This window comes from Venturia canescens, chromosome 10 (assembly GCF_019457755.1).
Source record: "Venturia canescens isolate UGA chromosome 10, ASM1945775v1, whole genome shotgun sequence".
Classification (NCBI taxonomy): domain Eukaryota; kingdom Metazoa; phylum Arthropoda; class Insecta; order Hymenoptera; family Ichneumonidae; genus Venturia; species Venturia canescens.
Window position 1 is genome coordinate 12,781,553 of NC_057430.1, and position 17,936 is coordinate 12,799,488.

The 17,936-nt window shown below is 42.9% G+C and overlaps 1 long non-coding RNA gene across 1 annotated transcript; it reads right to left on the bottom strand.

The window, feature by feature from the left end:
• Nucleotides 1–1,315: 1,315 nt before the first annotated feature.
• On the bottom strand, nucleotides 1,316–17,653 carry LOC122417408 (uncharacterized). The gene is made up of 3 exons (XR_006262286.1): nucleotides 17,384–17,653; nucleotides 6,499–7,305; nucleotides 1,316–1,485 (listed from the first exon to the last, which is right to left on the bottom strand). It is a non-coding gene; the product is annotated as an uncharacterized lncRNA (long non-coding RNA).
• Nucleotides 17,654–17,936: the final 283 nt, after the last annotated feature.

Consider the following 17,936-nt stretch of genomic DNA (forward strand, 5'->3'; position numbering starts at 1 on the left):
CGTACACGAGGATTTTTCGATGAAGGTTTGCCAGACGAATGGAAAAACTTGTTTTTTTATTAGAGGAGAATGAAAAAAATGATTTATCGATGTGCGCTGAGTTTTACAGGTGAATCGAGGCAACGGGCTCGTTTATTTGGCTACTTTGAAAATGGCTTCCCTCTCTGAAATGGGTTTATATTTTTTACAGTTAAAAAAGAGGTCACGTTGCTGAGAAGCATGCGAACGAGAGCGCGGAGAAAAAAGATTGTCTTAATGCTGCTCCACAGAAGGGACACAAAAGTAGAAAGTTTAAATCTCGCGGTTGGATAATCCTTTCGGGATATTCTCCAGAGAATTCTTCTCCGTTCTGTACCGTCCTCGTGCTTCCGCCACGCAAGGATTTTTTTCTCATTCCTTTCATGTACTCGCGATAAGGTCACATCGCCATACTTCTCCAATGACGTTTCTTCTTCTACCCTTACAGTCCTTTATTTTTTCGCTCTCTCTCCCTCGCTCAACCACTTTGACCCTCTCTCTTTGTTATCCCAAACTTTACGGTCTTGGGAGGACTTTTATCGCACGTATATAACTCGGGCTTGTAAGACGCACGAAGTGTACGAGGCTCTCGCTCGGTGGAACACTACTCTTCCGGAGACTCGAGGAGCTCTCTCTCTCTCTCTCTCTCTCGCTCCTTTTCTCTTGATCTCGAGGGCAACGGTCGAACGACGGACGAATGCTGGAAGGATAGAGGAGAAAAAACATTTTGTCCAATGGACTGAAACGGGAACAATTTCATTCTTTTTCCTCGAAATTGCAGCTTGATATTAGGGACCACGTGCTCAAGAGGTTTCAATTTGTTTAGCGTCTCGATATGATTTTTTGAATAAATTCTCTACGAGGCAGCCAACGAGTGAGTTTTCCGGTTCATTTGCGCCGTTGAATATTACCGAGGAACGTTACGCCAATTTTTTCGTTGAATTAAGGTAGCCGGGCATCCGTATCCGATAAATAGTTTTAATGCAATTTCGTCGCGGTTATCCCGATGAAAAAGTTGGTAGTTCACAGAATTCACGCAGTAGAAGACACAATTGTTGATTCACACTATATTTTTACTCTGGAATTTTTCCGTTACTGGAGGATAGACGGGAAATTAATTGGAACAAAATGCCCCGTGTTTTTGCTGCTCATTTTCAATGCGTCAAATAACAAGAATAAAACGGAGATAAAGCATCGAATAAAACGTTTATTCTCTCTTTATTTTCTGACATGTTGTGTTGTTGAATGTGCTACAGGATCGGAGCGAGAGCCTCGCGGCTGAGATGGATGTGTCTCGGCATATTGGTATTTTTGTTTCTTCGGTGCATTCTTTCGGGAATGTCCGCTGGTGAGGTTAGAAACAATATTGTTATTGGCTTCTGCACAGGTGTGCCCCGGCGCGAGCCTCGAGCTTTTTCCTGTCTTCGGTACTATTTTTTTACGAGACACAAGCAAACGTTGCAGCCCCTGGAGAAAGAGAGAGAGGGAGGGAGATAATAACTTGGAGGCTACAATCTTTTCACTCGCTGGTATTTTGTCAAGGCGAAACAAATGAAGGAAGGAAAGTGCGCGAGCGGCGAGGGAGAAAATGAGCAAAAATGGTATTGCAGCCCACCGCTTTTCTCGTCGTGTTACGGAGCGATGAACAAAAGTTTATTTTCAAAAATGTGTTAAAGTCAGGAGACTTCAGGAATAAAAATGACTCGTGTCTATTCCACTCCCAAGTGAGCTCAGACATTTTCTCTCGTTTTCAGGACGTTCACCACAATTGAGCACTCTGTTACTCGACGCCCTTATTTTTCCTCCCCCACCTCTCTCCACTTGTAAAAATGTTCTGGCGATAAATCTCGCTGCGGTGCAGCTCTCACACGTGCGAAATCATCTAATAAAGAGCTTCCTGACGAGATTTTTACTGGCAACATTCGCACACGAAGCCCACACACTCGCACGACGCCGCCGGAACGATTCGTTGTGAAATTTTCATTCCGAGACCTTCGCGACCCCAGATTCGGACGAATTTTTCATGTCCTTTCCCGCACGCGCGAGCAGAGACAGAGTCTGCATAGAAACCTATGAATGAAAATTCTGCCTCATAGCACACTCGCGAATTCGGTTTCACGATCCGGAAAAAAAATCAAACAAATATCGCGGGACCTGAGCGCACGATCTCGAAGGTTTGATTGAATTATTGAAAAACTGTTTCGAAATGCTCGTCCACCGAACGCGGTGACCAATTGAACCGTTCAACTCGCCATAAGAATATGCAACACCGTCGAAAATGAAGAGTCCCAATTAAGGAGTTACTCTTGCAGCGTGCATAAAAATATCAGTAAACGAGTCAAAAGGAGTTCAAAGCTGCCAATGAAATATTCACTTTGAAAGCTTCTTTTACGAGGAAGATTAGCTGTGAACTTTATTACACGAACCGAAAATCGAGTTCACGCAAAAGAGTGCGGATAGCATGGAAGAACACGGGAATTCTGTCCTTGTGCCCGTTTCCTAAAATTAAACCGGAGACTCCTATCGGAATTTCTCTTTGCCTTGTGCGAGGTAATACATTTATTCCGGTTAAAATATGAATAGTGACGAGAATAAAATGCAATTTACGAAATGTCGCGATAGAAAATGCAATTTTTATCGTGACAATCGTTTGTCATGTTTTTTGTTCCTAAAGACCGGAAGAAGGAAAAAGTGAGGGGCTTTCGTGACTAACATCTTGAAATAATCTCCATCGATTAATTTCGAATTTTTGCACTTTTCAACCCCCACGTTAGATCAGCCGTATTTTAACAACGAATGGGAAAAATTTCATCGAAAAGAGAGTTTCTGCTTAACCGTCACGCTCCCCTGAGCATTGAGCAATTTTTTGCATGGGTTTTACAGACCCGGAGTAATATGCGAAGGGTTTATGCAAAAAGTGGCTGAATTAGAAAATGTATTCGTGAAGCGAAACATGTGGGAGAGCCGCAAAATAAATATGTTGCAAAGATAGAGCACAGAGGATCAAGGATTGAGGACGAGAAGGGTTGCGAAGAGCGGAAGAGAGAGAAAGGCAGAGAAAGAGAGAAAGAGAGGGTGGGTGAGCTATAGCGAGTGAGCTTTTCGCAGTGAGGGTTTGGAGCGAATGCTTTCCGTTGAGAAATAACGAGCGGCGGAAATTCTCACTCGATTCTCGAGCCGTCAAAATTCTGGGTCAGACAGGCGCAGCTATAAGTTTACGAGAGCACACCGCGCGCGGAGGGAGGAAGTCAATGTTCGACCGAGAATTTCGCAACTCCGCGTTTTCCCCGGACAAGAAGAATACTCGAATTTCAAAATTATAACAAAAAAGCCATCCATCAAAAGGAACAGGGAAAAAGGAAAAATTACACGTCACTCGGACTCGGACTTTGGCAAAAATTACGATACCTCATCCGTCCACCGGTGAACAAGAATCATTCCGACGTTGCTAAAAGAGTCGGAACGAAACTCGCAATAAAAACATCGAGTCTCTTTTTCCATCCGAAAAGTGCGGAAAAGTGTGTATCGTGTAACACACGTGATTTCTAACGACTCCATTATATAACGGACTCTGTAATCGGATGGGTTGGACGAGCATGCTCGCGGATAAAAGTTTTGTATGTGACAAAATATACGAATGTACACAAAAGAAACTGATACAGCATCGAGCACGCGCACGTAGCAAAAGAATAAAATGTTACACGTTTCGAGGAATCGCGGGAGTAACCGAGAAGCTTTTCCCGGGGGCCCCTTTCAACTTACTCTCGTTCGAAGGAAAATTTCGTTGTGGACATCTCGCTGATGCATCCCCTCTCCTATATAAAAGTTATACAAACACACGTACAAGTGTGCATCGGTGTGGTGTACTTTTAAAAACTTTGTCCACGTGTATGCGTCGGGAGTGATAGACGCAGAACTCGTCTCTCGTGCCATCGGAAAAACAACTTTTCCACCGCTTACAAATCTAATAATCTTAGCCATTGCTCTCTCTCTCTCTCTCTCTCTCTCTCTCTCTCTCTCTCTCTCTCTCTCTCTCTCTCTCTCTCTTGGTTTGAGATAGACGAAGCGAAAAAGCTCGGATGTATACGAACTCGCTTTTACGAAGGTATAACTGCTCGTTCTTGTTACGCGTATCCTTTTCCCACAAAACTTTTACCTCTGCCATGACCTACTGGAAGCGGTATATGTTTCAATATCTTTCAGCATCGAAATACACACTGCGAATTTTTACTGGTAACGTGACAATGTTCCTGGGCTCGTAGGACCAAATTCGGCTACGAACGAACGGCGGAAAGTGCTCCGGTTGAATTTTTTCAGAGGCTCGTTGAGGCAAAATGTCATTTTAATATCAAAGAGTTCGGCCGTTCGATAATTAGGGTGAAAGTCCATTTTTTTGTGGTAAATGATAGTTTAAGGTCCCCTGATAACGACAGGCACAGTGCCGGGCTTCTTAGGGGGCAAAATTTGGAATTATTTCATAAACAATTTTGAGTTTTTAACACGGTATCTTATGGGACAAGTTACAATAATATTAATTGTGAAAAAATTTTACGGTGTTCGAGCTTCGGAAAAGTTTACATCGTGAAGAAAATTTATCACGGATTTCGTTTCTTTAAAAAAAAAAGCATTCTTACGGGGCTTTTGAGGAAGAAAACATGAAAAAACTTGAGTTTTTGACCTGCCGAAAGCGGATGTCAGTCATTACGCTGGACTGCTAACGGCAGAGAGCGAACTTCGGGCAAATTCGGGAATCACGGGAATTTCATCAAAATTATTTTTGAAACAGACTCACGTGCTTTCATTCGTCTAGTAGCTTCACTTTTTTTTAATGAATTGACCATCCCTTTTTCTCGGTGGCATTACGTCGATGTAAACTTTCTTTCGCGCAATAAAAGTGTTCCCTAGGTTATGTTCATTTCAAGCGTCACCGGCACCGACACACTCATTAACTAGTTAAGCTGAAGCATAAATTTTATCTTTTATGATATTCTTAAAGCATTTTATCACATTCTTGTGATAAAAATATTCTCAATGTAAGGTTTATTAATATTATAAATAATTTAGACTTGAATTTAATCGACATAAAAAGTAGTTGTGAACTTGACTAGTCATAGAACGAGCGAACTACTCAAAAAAATGTTAAGTCCTCTCCTCAATAATAATTATGCTTATAAAGTAATTACTAATTGGTCCATTTGTTTGAGCATTACAAGGATTTCATATCCGATGATCAGGCTCGAAAGGCCATTGAGGCGAGCTTCCATTAATCTTTTGATCAATTTGGATTGATTAAACAGCATCGAACTAATTGTAGAATTCAGTGAATCGTTCGGTACAAATTTCTAATTTGCTTGTTCCGAAGCTCGGAGTTCTGCGACTAGTTGCGAGCCACTGTTCTTTTATTAAGGTACTTTGACTGCTCTTTTGTTGATCGCAGTCGGGCGTTATCTAATTTATAAAGAAGAGAAAGAGCGAGAGGAAGAGAGAAAGGAGACGGATGAGAGCTGACGATTAAGAGGGCCACAATGATAACGCTCTCGCAACAATCCTTCTGCGGTCTAAAATGTATACATTTGAGCTTGCCCGCGTACGTTTGAGAGACTATAAAGGCGGGATACGATTTGCGGGAGTCTTGATTAGATTCCAGGAATCCCCAAGGCCAGAAGAGGGTGAATCCGAACTCGTCGGTGCTCTCTCTCTCTCTCTCTCTCTCTCTCGCTTTATACCTTCATCCCTCGATTCTCGGTCCCAGAAACTCCCTTTTTTATCCCTTGCATCCGTGCTAATTTCACGGGTAGTGCGTGACCCGAGGAAAAGAGAGAACGCGCAAGAGTATAAAGGGATCGTGTCTGTTCGGCCGAGAGTGTGCTACCCCTTGGGAACGAAATGGCCAATTAATTCGAATAAAGTCGTTTATCAAACTCGATCGCCTTATAAATTAGTCAACCGCGAACGAATCTCTATCCCACAAATTCGCATTGTCAAGCGAAATGAATTGTTTCACTCGCGGAACAAGAATCCATGAGGGTAAGCTTCTCATAGCTAATAATGGTCACAGGTGCACCGAAAGATTTCTCCATTCATTGCAAAAATGTCGGTCTTGGTACAGTGAGCACAAAAAGATGAGTTGATAACGGATTTGCACAGGCCACTTTACGTAACGGGGATGTTTTTACTCGTTTTTTAAACTTGCATCAGTCGACTCGTATGATCTTGAAATAAAAATACCTCAAAGAAATGAATTCTAAAGAGCGAATTTTCCATTTAACTTGAGAGAGAAAAAAAGAGGGATTATAAAGTTTTTTTTAGACGAAGGGACGTAAAAATGCCGTAAATTTGAACACACCGAGTCGAGTATTTCGTGTTCTTTCTCAGAGGTTTTATGGTTCTGTTAATACTTTTGTTAAACACGATAAGCGCGCTCTTTGTTGCTGCCAAGATTGATAAGGAATGATGGAATAATTTTTTTATGTTACTTACGTGGGCCTTGTGCTCGGGGGTGGAGGGTGGATTCGGGGTGTTTGGCAGGGAGCCCCCGGGTGGGGTGCAGTGCCGCAGCCGCGCCAGGGCCGTACGAAGCCCCTCCGTCACGAGGCTCTTTTATCTCAACGCTGGCTGTGCTTCAACGCCCTTTTAGCTCCCCTTTCTGGTTGCCCAGTTTGTCGATGTTGTCGAATTTTCGTTTGAGCAATTTCGCCAAAATGTTGTACGAGCGTGACAAAAAGTGGTCCTGACGTCGAGAGATTTTTCACCGCGTTCTTCGAGCTCAGAGAATCGCCGCTTCGTGGCGTACTTGACCGTGCAACAGCTGCGCCGATTTATATCGGAGTTTGCCAGAAGCATTTCTCGCACGAATTCAAGTGACCATCGGAAGTCTAGCGATCAGCACGTGCGATAACATGCCAAATTCCCATGACGTTTCTTCCTATACTCGTTCCTCCTTTCTTCCGGCTTCCTCTCTTTCTCTATCTTTCTCTACTCGTGAATTTTTATCCCCCGAGGGTTCATCTCGCCGAGGATTCCCCGCCACCGGTGAGACCCTCTTAAGATCCTTCTCTATTTTTCCTCCGCCCACACGCCCCCGATCCTCCCCGCGCGCGCTTGATGATCGAGGAAATTTTTCCAACGTCGATGAAAATGCGAGGGCGAAGATGATGCTCCGCCCCGCTCTCGCGGTGCAGCTTCCAAACTATCCGGGTTAAGTGCGACGCGGGATAAAAAAACCCCCTTTTTTCAAAACACCCTTCCTCTCGTCATCACCTTCGTATCAACCGCGCTCCGAGCTTTCTGCAACAAACAAAATCACATTCGATAATGAGCGCAAACATTCTCACCACATCTTTTGGTAACGAAGTCGTTCCAACTTTTTTTTAAAGCCATTTTTCAGGCTCCCCCGATCCAACCTCACTTTTTTCCAAGTACTTTGTTGCTCCTTCGTTAACCTACTCCCAGTCGCTTTCTCATACGGGTACACAATTCTGGGACATCGAGACGAAAGACGACGTCGAGTGATCGATCGTCGGGTCAGAGTTTACGTCGCGAGAGAAACTCCGGAAGACGAAACTGGGACGATAGCAGCGGAAAGAGACCGAGAGAGATCCGGACCGACAGAGAGAGAGAGAGAGAGGGAAGCTGCAGCCCAAATGAGACAGCAAAGCTTCGACAGAAAGTCAGGTTTTCTTTCTTCTGTGAAAAGAAACGGAGCCAACGATCGATCTATCGATTGGCACGGGTATCCTTTCGATAGTTGCGAGCCATGCCATATCCGAGGAAAAATATAAATAGCTTGACTAAGCCACGATTTCGGGGCTCAGGAGCAGGATGAAGAAAACAATTTCTTCTTTTTCCTTCATATTTTCTTGTTTCTATGAGTCACTGTACAGTTGACGATACACTTTCTTTTTGGAGTGCACCAACGAGCCGAAGTTTCCTCCAGAAACTATTCAATTGTTCGAAAAACTTTGGAAATTTCGTCCCACAGATTGCGCCTCGCTTCTCAAGCGAATTTCATTGATAAATAAGGAGATTGAGAAATTGAAACGAATAATCGAGTATCTTCCACCGGGATCTTCCTTTCGCTTCGCATCTTCGTTTTCATAATGCTGCCGCGCACCGTCAACCCGACTTTGTTCCTTCCCTCCTGCATTCTACGTTTCAATCGCAAGCAGATATATTCGAATTCTTGGAGCGAGTTCTCTGTTTTGAAACCGGACGCGTTTCACGGTGATAATAGCGCGAGCCAATAATGCGACGAATGCGACAATGGAACGAAGATGATTTATGTAAATCATCGGACGAACATTCCCCACCAAATTTTACGAATTCATATTGAAAATTCGTGTCAAAGGGGAAGGAAAAATCTGCAATTAACTTTGCTCGTTCTTTTTTCTCGGCGCATTATACAATAAATCTTATTTGAAAAGACGACTAGCGAGCAGAAGAATATTGATTTTAATGAATCACTTTTTCTTTATCTCTTTTGCTCACCCTCTTCCGATCCGGGATGATATTACTTTGGAGATTAATTTTTTACAGGCTCTCTTCGTAATCGTTTTCACAAGCGCAGGCCTCGTCGTCCGTGTACGTTTGCACGGAGCGAATTTCATTTTTCCCTTTCATTTCGCTTTACAGCCTTTGTGACGATTACTTTGTAACGAGAGACTATGAAAACGTCGGGAATGTTGAAACCGCGGTACACGGAGGGGTCCGTCACTGGGAGCTTCGAATGCTCGACAAAGATGATTTGCATCTTCGATCGAGTCGACTTGTAAGAGAGCGTTTTATTTTTCATTATTTATTATGCAGATGAGGAATTTTGGTTTATGGAAAAAATTGGATTTAAATTCGCTGGGTGGGGGAATAAAATGAATTGGGAAATTTAAATGAGTCCGGAGGCAGTAAATGATCGATTTTAATACGTTACGCGGAATATTCCACGGTTTGTTTATGAATTTATAATTCCCTCGTTGCTGAGCGTAGTTATATTTTTGTTATTCTAGAAAAATTCGCAATTTTAAGGACGCAGCTGCCGGGGCTCGTTCGTCAATTAGAAAAACAAGCTTCGACGAGCGCGGGAATGCAATTATCGAAGTTGGTGTTTCTGTATTTTCCTCGGCGGGCAAGAAAATAACGAATATTGGTTCAGCAATTTTGACCACAGCAGGTTGAGCCGCCCGAGATTCACAGAGGATGAGACGCATACGCGCGGAAGGGAAGTAAATACGCGGGAGTCGCTGAATCGCCCTAATTGGTCTTCATCTAATAAAAGTCGTAACGAGGGTGCGGCGTGGACGGAAAGCGTTGTCATGTGTATGGGAAAAAACGGAAGGACGCGTTTGTATCGGCAGGAAAGTTCGTTGGGGCGGATTCGTCCATCAGCTTCGAAACAGGGAAAATTCATAGCGTGGGAATTAACAATGTTTTCCCATCGAAATCTTTGACAGCTGTCAGAGAAAAATGGAATTGAATTCGCTGAGTCGACGATTCGCACGGCGTGATGTTGGATTGACAGAAGAAAAATCGATTCTCTGCTCGGATGGCTGACGAGTGGGCAGAAAATTGAAAATTTACCATGTTTATTTTTTTTCAAGTTTTCGATATTGAAAATGCCGAAAAAAATTCAACTGCTCGATGCGCCTCGACATCGAATTCCTTCTGTGGAAAAGGCACGCGAGAAAATCGGGCGAAGGGAAAATACAACGAAACGGGGGGACTGTTTCCAATCTCGTTTATTTTTCCCCAGCGAGGCATTCGTCCGAGAAATAATTAATAAATAGTCACGCCATATTTGTCCCTGAGGAAAAATGTTAAGTGCGAAGCGACGTATGCGAGGCTGGAATGTCTGAGAATCCTCGAGGGATGAAGGTCCAAATAAAAGGGGTTGCAAAACATACGCAATTTTCTATGAGCAAGCGCCCGAAGATTCGACCTTGTGGACAAAGCTGTTCTATCATTTTTTTGTTTACCGAACGTTCCTTCAAGCCGAGAAGGAAAAAGAAAACGAGGGATATCGTCGTGACCCGCCTTTTGTTCCTCGACTCTCAAGAGCTTGAGAAAAGATTCGTAAAAATTGGGGAGACGACATAAACGTTATTTCGAGCTTTGATGTAATCGTCCGATCAACCGGCTCCCCCATTCTCTTTCGATAAGATCAAACTGAACGTAAGGCCAGCCTTGTGTGGAATTGTTAGTGCGGAACTCGCGGTAATAGAGCTTAAATACGCGCGGGGCTCCGAGGGAGAGTGCTCGTGCAAGCTTTCTTGCGTGTTTCACCGTCTCGCTCGTTTTCGCCACACCAGCTCTCGCGTAGTTTAAACATCGCCTCACCGAGTTCTCAAAACATGGAATTTCTATATTTCTATGTTTATAGGGTAATGTGGGGCAAAATGGACACTTAAGGATTTAAGCAAGTTTCATTGATGAGCATATTGGTCTTTCAACTATTTTTGAGTCGCAAAATTGATGCCCAGTCCTTGTTTTTCGAATTTCGTAAAAAAAAAAAAGAAAAATTTCGGGGCAAAACGGACACGGTCCGTTTAGAGGCATAAAAATCGAAAAATCGACATTTTTCAAAATGCAGCCGTTCCAAGCGACTGTTTCCGAATAGGATGTCAACTCGGTAATATGGGAAAAGAAATGGGACCACTCAGGCTCCATTCCTTGGATGTAAATGAAAAGAAACGAGTCAAATCTTATATCCCATTTCTGTCATGTTTTTGAGGAATGCAAAAAATCAACTTTGGGTCCATCGTGCTGAGGTATATTTCGTATTCGCACTATATCGGAGTCCCACCATTGATTCATGGCCCTAGTTTCCGGAATTTCTTCAAAAAAATTTTCCGGGGCACAACGGACACGCAGCCTCCGAGAGGCATAAAAATCGAAATATCGACGTTTTTCGAAATGTAGCAGTTTAGCAGACAGAAAAAAAGCTCACCAAGACAGCCAAGTCCTCGTCTTTTGAAGACGTTTGTTGCATTTTTTGCGAAGGGTTATATTCGTTGTCCTCTGCGAAGATTGGATTTACCGTGTAACGTGCAAAAAATGGGCACACACCTTGTGTACGAGTGTTGAAGACGAAGATGTCAGCTATGAGTGCGATTTTTGTAAAAAATTAATAAAAAACTTTTTTTCCTTATTCGTACTTTGATTACTATTGTGGTTTTTAAAAATAAGTCAAAAAAGGGAATAGACAGTTAGAAAGTAGTTTAGGATTTGTTTTGCTCTGAAACTTGAATTTTCTGGGGATGTCACCGTGGAATTCAACAATTTACCATGATTTATGGTCAGGACATGATTTGGAACCGAAAAAAAAATTTTATGCATTTTAGGAAATTTCAGTTTCGGGAAAGTTCATTTTGCCCCATGTGTCCATTTTGCCCCACGTTACCCTATACACGGAGAAGGAAAGTTGCATGATACACGAAGCTTTCCGAGTGGCCGGGTTATATTATTGGCAAATGGGTATTTTGTTAACACGGCGTAAAACGAGCTAAACGATCAATTAGTCACGAATCTACGAGACGATACGATATTTTTGCTCGCGACCGTGTGTTTCCGTATTTACATGCTCATAGCGAGTCTGACAGCGCATATTTCACCGTCGCGTCGAAGCCGCGGAAACGCTCTTCCACGTCGTTTCCGCCTCGTGTGCTCACAATTGTACATTTTTTCCTATCGCCTCTAAATTTTCGTATCATTTGCCAGACCTTCGAAAAATGTCTCAATAAACCGAAGCGTTCAACCGGCCGATAAAATGCCTCACAAAATAGTTTGAATTCGGGATGAATAAGAGAAAACTTTTGTGCGAATGAGTCAGCTGCGAATGCAGCGAGGCGTTTATTCCCTCGAAACGACGATACGAGATCAATTCCCGTCTTAAGGGACGAAAATATGGGGTGAAGGACCGAGAAATATGCGAGGGTACATTTTTTCTCGGCCACCCAAAAATCCGACGGTAAATTATCCTCGGAAATACATATTTATAGGCACAAATGAAAAGGATCGTAACTCGTCTAAACGTCAAGACACGATCGAGCGAAGTTTAAGCACGCATAAAAAAAGACCCCATGAAAATATATTACTTCGTAACACTTTATTTAGGCCTTTTCATCCCTTGCGCTGGTCGCCCACACCCCTTTTTATGCGTTTCATTACCACCGAATACATCAACGACGATTTTCTGCAGATTTTATACAAAAAAATTGCCAGCTGTTGACAAAAATATTGAAAAATATGTGAATTTGTGATTTCTTCAAACAGCTCGTTACCGACGAGCTCGTCAGGGCTTTTGCTTTATTTGATGCCGGGAAAAACGTCATGGTCACTGACCATTCTTCGACTGTTTTCCATCGCTACGTCCCATCCATTTGTTCGAGTTTGACAAAGCAGCTCTCAATCATCCAGAGAATGATAAACATGCGTCCCACACGAATGTTTATTTCGACATCATTATTTCCACTGACCTCAAATAATTCGCGATGCTTTCAGTCTGCGGCGCTTTTTTGTTGCTATATCGTCGAATTATTTTACGAAATTAATTGTGGAGTCAGGACCAGCAAAATCCGTTGTAATACCGACAAACCGTTGATTCGATCGCTCAGTTTGCCGTCCAGTTTTTTCGTCTCCATCCGGTGTGCAGTGTCGTTCCATTAAACTCTGTTGATTAAAAGTATACTGAAGTTTTTTAACTATCGTGATTACTCTGTTGGCAGTAGCGTATCGGAGTAATCACGAGGGAAATTTCGAGGGAAACTCATTTCGGAAAATTCGCGGGAAATACAGCACCGAAAAAATCGCCCTCGGAAAATCCACTCTCCGAAATACTCATTTCTGTGGGAGTGCGTATCTGCCTTTGTGTGTGCATTCGTTAGCTCCACATCCGCGTGTATTTCGTGTGTTCTCGTGTTTGCGTGGCTATTTTTCTGCAAGTCCATCGGACACCATCGGTCCCTCCGGGCATATATTGACGCCTCTGATTCCATGTGTGATACATGTGAGTCTGCGTGTGAATCTTCATCGATAGGTTTTTTTAATATTGAAATTCCTGTGAAGATGTTAAAGAGATTTTTGTGTCTTATTCGCCTTCCGCCCCAAGCCTCTCTCCGCGTTCGAACACTGCACCGCACCCGTTTCAGTGTTTCAAATCAGCAGAAACAAATTTATTGGTAACGTATTTGAGGAGAAGCGAAATTTCTGGTCGACGAATTTTTTGGGGAGTTTTACCGAGAGCAAATTCCCTGGTATCGTCATCAAAACTCGATCGAAGTTTGGACGCTTCGAATGAGATTTCTTTCGACAGTATGTCGCAACATCGAGACGTTTTTCGTTAGAAATAAAATTTGTATTTTCGTAATACTGAGAATTAGATAGCGCAGCAGAAAGCTTTGGAAAAGCTGGGGGGATAAAAAGCGAGATAGAAAAGTGATATCGTGGCGATTGTATGCGGACGGTAGCCGGCGGTCGTCGCCGGATCGTACGTTGTTCAAGGCGAAGGGTCGCGCGAGGGAGCAACTACAAACCCGTGCGGACGTATCCACCTAACCATTACCCTGTCCCACCTGTTTCATCGATGTGACAGCCGGTTATCTTCGTGGCTTCGTTTTCTCTACGAGCTTTTCGCAAACTCACGGATATCGATAAGGATTTACGAGCTTTCCGTTTCTCGCGCGAGGCTCTCGTTCACGACTGTGAGATTGAGGGCGAGAGACGGAGAAACGGTGAGCAATAAAAATTATTAAGCTTCCTCCAACTCTCTATTGTACGATCGAATTACGTACGCATTTAAGAGCACGCGCAGTTTCGCTCCCATAAAAAATCGATAATAAAATACGAATTTTCTCTTCCGCTGGATCAAGAGCAGATTCAATTTTATCAAGAGTTGATGAAAAAAATTTCTTTTCCCGGCCCAAATTGCATCGGAAGAATTTTTCGTGTTACGAATGAATAATATCTTGGCGCTGAAAACGAAATTTTGTTGAAACATTCAAAGCAACTAAATTTTGAATCTCATAAAATGTTTTTTTTTTTTCATCGAAACGGAAGTTCGTTGAAACAATAAAAAATTTCGTTGCCTCGACAAAATGTTTCGTTGAAGGTATTCGACGAAATATTCGAAGGTTAGAACAAAAATTTCTTTCATCAGTCCAGGAATATTGACTGACCTAAATTTGAAGGAATTCCATGGAGAAAAGATTCGAATTGAATTATTGATGTCCCGGAAGAAGCGAAATCCTTTTTTCGATATTTAATTGACTGACGAAATTGCTGCGTTGTTTCGAACTGACATCGCCTCGATCGAGGGACATTAAAATCTCATTTTTCTTTACACATCGATTTTATTGAAGGTGGTGGCGTGTCATTAGCCAGTTTTGATTGCACGCGTACCGTTGAATATTCGCGACAATACATGCACTTGGGAAATAAATTATTTTTAGGCTGTAAAACCACGTGTCCTCGGTATGTTTTTTTTTTCTTATAGCCAGCACACGAGCGTGATCGATTAGCTTTTTTTTTTCGTCCTTCTCCTCCACCGTGAGCAACTTTTAAAGCGGATATGACTCCGAAGAGACAAACTCCAGTCGTCAATATCTCGTTTCTGGATAAAGCGTGCGAGGTTAGCCGGAGTTTTTCCATCGCAAAATCTCGTTCGTTCGCTTCCCCTCGGCCGGCCGATAGATATCCTCGGAAGTCGCGAGACTCACTCCTCGCCGAATACCCGAAGATCGAGAGACAAGCACTTTTTCGTTGACAAAAAAACGAGCGTGTCCGTCCTCTCGTGAAAATGGGAAAGAGGGAAAAAACGAAACGTTTCGCCTTCCAAAACTCGGGCGTTTTGAGATCGAAAAAAATTAGACCAATTCTCGTCTGACGCATATACCCTCAAAATAAATATATACACCCTCGTGTACGATGCTCAAAACGCGAGGGAGGGTGAGAGAAAAAAAATAAACTTTCGATCTTAAGGGCCGAGGGATTTTCGCACCATTTTATTCGATGCCCTTTTTATGTGTTATCCTCTCTCTTTTCTTTCGTGAAATATTGTTTCCGTCCCGGATTGCTCTGTGAAAATATCCCCGTTCGAAGAAATTTTATATCTTACACTTCGTCATTCGATTTGACCGTCAAAATATCATTGCGTTTGTACCCCTCGCGTAGAGAATGCTCTTCTCCTCTTTGTGACTCTCTCTGAAAAAGTTCTTTTTCACAAATAGCTGGACGATTAAAGTGGATCTTTTTTCTGTCATGGGACACCAGAGTGTAATAATAACACGGTTTAAAATGGTTAGCTTCTTCGTTGTTGGATAAAGGCCGAGGAGAGGCAGCGTCATTCCAGTGGATGAGGTATTCTCCGTTGATCTTAGACCGAGGTGCGCTCCGAGACATTGAGAAACTTTTTATATTGCCTGTTTCTTGCCTCTTGCTCCCTCGCACTCTTGCACCTACTTCGGACTTTCATTCCGCTGCTTCCGTTGCACAAAGGACGGAAATTCTAGAGTGTGCTTTCCGCGAGATGAAGGAGGAAGAAAAAACGAAGGTTTCGTGCTTCTGAACATACGAAATGAGAATATTTCTCGTGTTAATCGTTCATGAGGTTCTCGCTTATGAAAATTTATAGCGTTTGCCTTGTAAACGTAACCGATGAATATCGTTACCCCGACGTCAAATACACGCGGAGCAGCTCAAATGTCAATCTCATTTTTTTCCCCTCAAAACTCATTCCAATTACGAAACATTCTTTCGTTGTCCGCGTCGTTGGGAATATGAAGACGACGAGCAGGGTGTGCGTGCTCCAGTTACAGACCAAACTTACGATACTTGACGTGCATGGATAACGGAAAGTCCGGAGATTCCATCGTACACCGCGCCAGATAGATGAGGAATGGAGCTGAATCACGCGATCCCTCTAATCACTAAAAAAATCCTTCTTTTTCTTCGCTCTTTATTCGCCCTCGTTCCCTTTATCCCTTGTTCCAAACGATCTCGTGAAAATGTCGAATCTCTATCAAATTAAGTCACTATGAATCGTTCCCATCGTAAATCAAGTTATCGATCGCAATCGCGCCGATTACGCTCTTCCGAAAGGATAAATATATCGGTACTCAATTCGTGAAATACTCTCTTCGCTCCTCAAGTTCAACGAAAATGCCAGGAAGCCAACAATAATTCCTCAAGAAACAAAAACTTTAGCGAATCCAGAATAAAATTTGTGGAATTCCGTCTTCGCTCCTCAAACTCAACGAAAATAACAAAAGAGTAACAACAAGTTTGACCATTCTAAAATAAAATGTTGAATGATTTTACCAGCACATTCCCCGAATTCATTGTTACGAAACGTTTCGGTTCGTTTCCATTGATTCCGATATTCGTAACAATGGTGAGAACTTCTTCGAGTCTATTCGTCCCCACGGTTTTAGGGATAATTTTTCCGCAGAGAATTCTATCGGCGAGTGTATATATGCGTGCTTATTTATCTTGTTATCAAAGCCATTGAAAGGTATCGTATTCTCTGTGCGGAGAGAACGAGGCTCTCGTCCTCACAGGACGATAACCTCACCTCCTTCGCAGCGGTCGACCTATTTAAGCGGGGAGAATAGGGGTGGGAAGGAAGGATACACAACGAGGAGAGGGTGAAGGGGCAAAGAATATCGAAGGAGGAAGAAGATGGAGCAACAGCAAGATATCTGTGACTGGGGGATGGAAAGAGAGACTAAAAGAGAGAGAGAGAGATCGAAAGCGATGCAGAGTTTACCATGCTTTCGCAGAGTTCTCTCGGGGGGAGGGGTGAGTTTATGTGGCTCGTTTCGTGTGAAAATCGACGATTACACGATGCTTATGTGTATACGTAGAGCATTTAGGTCGCGTTGCTTCGAAAAGCTCATCACGTTAAGGCTCTATCGCGATTCGTGTGAAGAGAGGGAAACGAGGATAAAGCGATAGTTGAGAAATGAGGATGGAACATAAGATTTAGCCTAAAAACCTCGATAGATTAGGAAGTGCTTATACGTACTGAGAAAAAAAATGGTTGATTCAATAGCAATCGATGTTATTGGAAGAGTTTTCTTCGGTAAACTGCAATGTTTTAGGGGAGGATGAACCTGCAGTTTGATCTAAAATTATTTTATTCGTTTAATCGTGTTTAACCTTGTGACGATGAGATGTTTCGTTGGCACCCCTTAATGCCACGTTTCGTAGTTCCAATGACTTTTTTCTCAGTACTTTACATTGGGTTGGAGTTTTACAAGACTGTGCAATTCAAAAGGGATCGTTATAAATATCAGTACATAAATTCTCATTGACTAAGACATGAAATTAGTGTGTACGTATTCGGTTTATCATTTTTGTATTGACGATTCACTAAACGTACCGCTTTCTCGGCGAGCACGCAGTAGACCAACCGCGGTGCAAGACACTTCGAGTTCATACAAATGTTCATAAATTTATGCATTTTTTGTACATGGAAACATTAACAAAGATAAAAAACTACCGTTTCGTCCGTTCGTACGTTTCGAATGATTATTTCTTGATTTTAAAATGACTCTTCTGTATTTGTTGTCTCCTTCAAACAACCCCCTCGCGAACCGGACGCGCGCCTCGGCCGGATAGCAATACGAGGGAGCGTGCGACCCTCTCGGCTCGCGCTCCACGAATCACTGTGTTCCGAGGAACGCGAAAGCCTTTCGCGAGTGCGCGCAGGCGCCACTCCCGCTGCTGATGTTTCTTCTCTCGTTCGGAGACACGCACTCTGTCGAGGGTTGCTAAATCCAGATCGGGAGCAAGAGAGAGAGGCTTGGAAACGGATGGAAAAATGAATGAGAGAGGGAGAGAGCGAAAGACCGGTGAAGTCGAAGCTCTCGAAGCTTTGCCGCAACGCTGCACAGATACAGATTCTCTATGAACAGAGAGAATATGCAATAAAA